At 41.2% G+C, this 5,984-nt stretch overlaps 2 long non-coding RNA genes across 2 annotated transcripts in view; one reads left to right on the top strand and one right to left on the bottom strand.

The window, feature by feature from the left end:
• The window catches only part of LOC109299944, a 16,705-nt gene that overhangs the window by 6,052 nt on the left and 4,669 nt on the right, over window positions 1-5,984 (top strand). The gene's annotated exons all lie outside the window — the stretch shown is intronic.
• The window catches only part of LOC109299945, a 6,235-nt gene continuing 2,664 nt past the window's right edge, over window positions 2,414-5,984 (bottom strand). Inside the window, exon 2 of the long non-coding RNA XR_002098065.1 lies at window positions 2,414-2,637. This is a non-coding gene — a long non-coding RNA (uncharacterized LOC109299945). The remainder of the gene's footprint in view (window positions 2,638-5,984) is intronic.

Raw genomic sequence — 5,984 nt, 5'->3', positions numbered from 1 at the left:
GTAGTCTAGGAGCTGACCTTGCCTGTGAAGACTGAGATGAAAAGGCATTGAGTACTTCAGCCTTTTCCACTTCATTTATCATTAGGTTGCCTTCCCCATTTAGTAAGCGACCCACAGTTTCCCTGATTTTCCTCTTGCTCCCAACAGACTTGTAGAAACCCTTCTTGTTACCCTTCACATCCCTTGCTAACTGCAACTCTCACTGTGCTTTGGCCTTCCTGATTTCATCCCTGCATGCCCAAGGAACACTCTTATATGCTTCCCTAGTTATTTGTCCAAGTTTCCACTTCTTAGAAGCTTCCTTTTGTGATTTAGTTGACTGAAGAGTTCCCTGTTGGTCTTTAGCCATATTTGCTAGTCTTCCTGCTCATTGGGATGCTTTGTTCCTGCACTCTCAGTAAGACTTCTTTCAAGTACAGCCAGCTCTCCTGGACTCCTCTCCTCCATAATCTGGCTTCTCAGGGGATCCTGCCCATGAGTTCCCTGAGTGAGTCAAAGTCTGCTTTTCTGAAATCATGGACCAGAGCATAGAGCACAGCAGCCACAGGCAGTTTTATTTGTACATACACATGGAGATAGTGCTCCCCACCTAGTGGTTAGAGCTCACCAGAAAGTAGAAGGCAGGAGTCATTTACTGGCCGTTGCCCCTCTCCCACTTCCCAGCCTAACCATTAGGAGCTGGGCTAGCTGGAGAAAAATGGTACCTTCTCTTGGTAAAAATGTACAGAAAGCAACTTGAGCTTTCTTTAACCAGGGATCTGGTACTGGTCTCAAGACTAATTTTGTATTGTATCCATTTTCCTGTGAACTACAGAACACAGAAACTGTCCTAGGGGCAGGACAGGCTTCTCAGGGAGATCTCCTAACCCTAGGCCATAAATTCAAGCTCCCTTGTGTGCACTCTCTGCCCCACTGAAGCTGGTCACAGCTGTAAGAGGACCAGCCAAGGTTTCTCTCCCACAGACACCAACTTGCCAGCTGGTAGTTAAGGGGAGGTAGAAAATGTGGGTTTGTGGCAGGTCAAGCAGAGCTGGGAATTAAACTAGGGTTTGCCATTTCTTGAGTAGACGCTCTACCAATTAGAGACCATTATGTAAAGAGGGTGCAGTGCATCAGCAGCAGTTCTAGTGCTTTAGAATAAGGGTCAGCCACTTTTCACGATGTGGACCCAAGTAACACAGCTCTGTGCAGAGGCAGTTGTTAAATATTCTACCACTAGATGGTGCATTTTCCTGCAAAATGTAGTAACAGTGAAATAGGAACCTCCCTGACAAAATGTCATTTCTGGTGTGCTTGGCAGGCTAAATAAAATCTCTTTGCTGGGGGATCTGGCTTGCTGTCTGTAGTTTGCCCGTCCCCACATTAGAAGAAAGCAGCTGCCAGCCACTGTGAAAAGCCTGATCCTCCCAGCTTACATTAGAAAGGAACATCTACCAGCTCAAGCCCCAGGGAAATTAGGTGGAAGAACATCCAGTTTCTGGCTCTCTCTCAGCCTTAGGCATGAAGTAGGTGCCAAGTGGAGCAGACTGTGCAATGTGATACAGGTCTGGGCAAAAGCAGCAGTACAATACTGGCCATGTGGGGAACTCTTAAGCCAGGAATTAAGGTGCATATGACCTGTAGGTGCCTTCACAGTAGATGACAACAGATCAGTTTTCAGGATGTCGTTTCTGGATTTTTGCACCAAACACACTGAGTGAATATTCAGGTGCCTAAGCCCCTTTAAGAGCCTACGTCTTTTTTGGGAGCGTCTGTCAATAAGTCTCCCCTGGTTTCTGGTTTCTTTCTTCAACTTGAAGTCTTATCAATCCTAAAAGTGCAGTTCCGAACAGTCTTGCGTATTTGATTTCATGTGTGAAAGTGAAAACTTTTCATTTGCTTGCTATAAAAGACTGAGGAATCTCCTTTTGTCCCAGCCACATGCCTTTGTGAGTTAACTTGCCCTGAATGATAAACAATGTTTCCAAGCTTGTCATCGTTTCAGGTTGTATCACACAGCCAGGGGAATGCATTCTGGCTGCCAGGTTGCAGCTGCGTCCGTATCCATGGCTCTACTGGCTGCAATCAAGTTTCTGTTTCACAGAGATTTGTGACTACCACTGGGTGGCACTGAAAACCGCATTACTGTATCGTCAAGCCCAGTATATTCAAGTTCTTACTCAGCATTTGTAATACACTTTCCTAAAGAGAACACTCGCCTGTCAAAAACATATCAGTTGGGTTTTTTTAATTTCTTAATATTTATGAATTCTTGTAATGTTTTATAAACACTGAATCTTTTCAGGATTTAACCCACTGAGAAACTTTCTAAGAAAGTAGCCTTTCAATTGTAAATTTTTCAGATCATAGAGAAAATCAAAAGATTTTGTATAAATATTTTTTTTAAATGAAAGAACAGAAAATCAGGGGATAGTGAATAACAAATCTCTGCTTTCATTTTTAATGTAAGGGTGCCCAAGGTCAGGAATGTTTGTGAGAAGGTAATTCAGAAAATACTTTAGGGCCCTATGATTACTGGCTTTGGAATACATCCAACTGGTATCGCATATCAATATAGTAGTCTTTTCTTTGGCTCTTTTGCCACCTATATGGTGAAAGCATGGAGTATCTACCTAATTTTTCATGCTTTTCTAGGTGCTAAAGGAGAACAAAGAAAAGATTAAAACTTAAGGGAACTAGTTTGTGAAGTCAACTGGACTAAAGATTTTGGGACTTGCGCGTGGAAGAATCTTAGATTTGATTCAAGTCAAAGGAGCTCATATTATTAGAAGTGTGTCCCAAGCAAGAAAAAAAAACTTGAAGATTGGTTCTTGAGATCTATCTGCATAAATAACCACCTTAAGAAGGATATTAGAAATAAGCGTGAGCAGATCTAGACTTTGAAAAGGTGGTTGCAGATGGTGAACTGCATCATCACATATAAAATAGAACGTTTTTCTCCAGTTAAAAATAAACTAGAAGCTTTAGTAATATGCTAAGGTCCCAGGGATGTATTATTAAGATTAAAGCAAAAATAAATATAATTTCATTGGAGTGAGTTAAAAACAATCCGCAGGCCTGTAAAATAGGAGCTTTGTTACTAGAAGCAGTTAAAAGACAGCAGAATTGCAAAACAAAGGATAGGTTGTTTGGTGGAAGATCAAGACCATTAAAAAGAAGAGAGGGTTGTTAACACCTGGAATTAAGAGTTTACAAGGGATCAGGTAGATTATAATGAGCCGTGAAGCCAAGTGACTCCCTCATCACTGCCTGACTAGAAATGCTGCTGCCCCTGCCAGGCAGCTGATTTTAAACTTTGGGTGGACCAGGGATAAAAGGCAGTGCATGTGCACCAGTGCATCCCCCCGGATCTGCCCCCTGGAAATAAGCAGAGCATCTACAAAGAATATATTTTTAAAAAGTAGCTGATTACCAAAAAAGCTAAGACTGAGAGATCAAATGATATAAAGCTAAAGTAAGAACAGCGACAAGTTAAGCTGAGTTATACTTTGCAAAGAATATTAAACAAAAAAATCTTTTCCAGGCTGCATCACTATCTAAACAATCCCAGACAAGTGTTTGTCTCAGCCAGTGGATCCCAACCTTTTTAAGATTCAGGGCCTTAAAAATGCCAGTTCTTAGCTTTCACTCATTTTTTGAGTACAAAACAATAACCTTAGTTTCAGAGGGCACATCTATATGAAAAGTTTATTGCACAGTTGGCTAACTGCACAGTAAACATCTTGGTGTCTAAACATGCGCACCTATTAGGGCGCACAAAACTAACAAACTTGCCAGCCCTGTGGCACAGGGTGCTTCAGTGCAGGGCTAGCCAGCAAGCAGTCCCCATGCTGAAGCACCCTCTTATCTCAGCCAGCCGCTCCACAGCACATGGACCTCAGTAAGAGCCGTTCTGGACTACTCTGACCAGGCTCACTACATGCTACACACAGATCATTATGCTCCAGAGTTTTTTGCTCCCAGCCATTCATTCAAATGATGTGCCCAGGAACAAAAACCCCACAGCATATTGCTCTGGAGTTTATACACGCACATTAATCACACGTGTAGACACACCCAGAAGCATTTAGTTATGTTGACTTTGCGGGGACACAAAGACATGGGGGTTAATGAGAATGAGTGTATGGAAATGGCTATTTATTGCAACCAAAGTGGAAGCCAAACTCAAGGAGTTGAAATCAGAGCCAGAATTCCACCCTAAAATGCTGAAAGAACTAACATAGGTCTAGAAGCAAGTATTTTACTAAATCTGTCATGTTGGGAACAATATCACATAATTAGCAAATGTAGTATTTATATTTAAGAGTAAGGTAATAATTGTTCCAGAGCCCACAGGCATATTAATCTAACCGCAATATCATGTGAAGTTTCACAACAATTTTTTGCAAGAAATAATAACAGAAGTTAAGGCAGTAAGTGGAAAATGGGATAAAACAGAACACAGGATTTTCATTGTTAGATTGTACCAGACTAACCTGCTCTCTCTCTCTCTCTCTCTCTCTCTTTTTTTAACAAGACAGATTTTCTAGACAAGATGAAGTCAGTAGAACTCCTCTGTGCAGATTTTGGGAAAATATCTGATATAGTGACATGGGCAATGATTAGCCACAAGCAGTCTAATGTGGGCAAGATGACAATGCATAGTATTGAAAGAAAAAGTATTAGGCTGGAGGTTTTCAGCCGAATTCAAGGATTAAATTTAGACATATTCATGTTTAGTAAAAAAAAAAAAAAAAAAAATCTTCACTAATAACTTTGGTACAAAACATAGGAGTGTGTATAGGAGTGGGGGACTAACAACAATTTCTATAAACTGGGAGAGGTCATAACTGGAACTGTCTGAGGAAGAAAACATCCCAAATTGTTTTCACCACAGATTGGTGATTACAGAGTGAATATGAGCTATCATTCTGATGAGACTGAAAAAAAGTTAATTCAATCCTAGAATCTTTCCCAGTAAAGATAAAAAAAATATTAATGCCATTGTACAAAGCACTGGCATGATCTCATTTGCACCACAGTGTGAAAATTTTGGTCACTCACTTTCAAGAAAGATGAACTCATATTAGAACAGGTGCAGGGAAGGGATGACAAGGGAGGGACAGCTTATCATACAAGAAAAAACTAGAAGTTGGCTTGTTTTTGGCTAGGAAAACACAGGTTATGAGGGGATATAATTGCTTTTCATGGATACTTCATGGGGGGCAATGTCAAAGAGAGAAAATCTATTTAAATACCTAACCATTTCTACAACAAAGCTGGCTCTATCTGTAAAAGGGATTATAGGGCCTGTAATAGACCTGACTCAATAATCCAAGTGGTCTCTTTGGACCCTGGCACACATTAATTTAAAAGTGCAATGAGATCTGAGAAATGTTATCCCTCAGTTTTAGGGGTGTAGGTTGTAGCCGTGCTGGTCTAAGGACATGGGCAGACAAGGTTCTTTGGGTGAGTCTGATATCTTTTATTAGACCAGAAGCAAAATTCCTCAGGCCCAGAACACACCAAATGGATCCAGACCATGCCATGACAAGAAATGCAAAACCTGCCAACACATCTCCACCACCCCCACAATTACTACACCTCACAACAGAGCCATCAGCATTCCCGGATCTTACAACTGCACCTTCAGAAATGTAACATATTTCATCCGATGCCCTGATGGAAAATACATAGGAGAGACCAAACAACAACTGTGCACCAGAAAGAACACACACCGGAAATCTATCCAAGACAGGAATACCCAATTACCTGTGGGGGCACATTTCTCACAAGAAAACCACTCTCTCTCCAACCTCTCCGTCCTGAGCCTCAAAGGAAACTTACAAAACACTTCCCAGAGACGAGCCTATGAACTCACTTCATCAACCTCCTGGATATTAAAAATCATGGACTAAATATAGACATTGGATTTATGACACATTATAACCTGCCTGACATCTGACTCCCTACGTATCTCTCCACTATTCATCCCCCTTCTCTCT

Source organism: Gavialis gangeticus, unplaced genomic scaffold, assembly GCF_001723915.1.
Source record: "Gavialis gangeticus isolate Ggan-Ray unplaced genomic scaffold, GavGan_comp1, whole genome shotgun sequence".
NCBI classification, from domain to species: Eukaryota; Metazoa; Chordata; order Crocodylia; family Gavialidae; genus Gavialis; species Gavialis gangeticus.
This window is presented reverse-complemented; position numbering and strand designations above follow the sequence as displayed.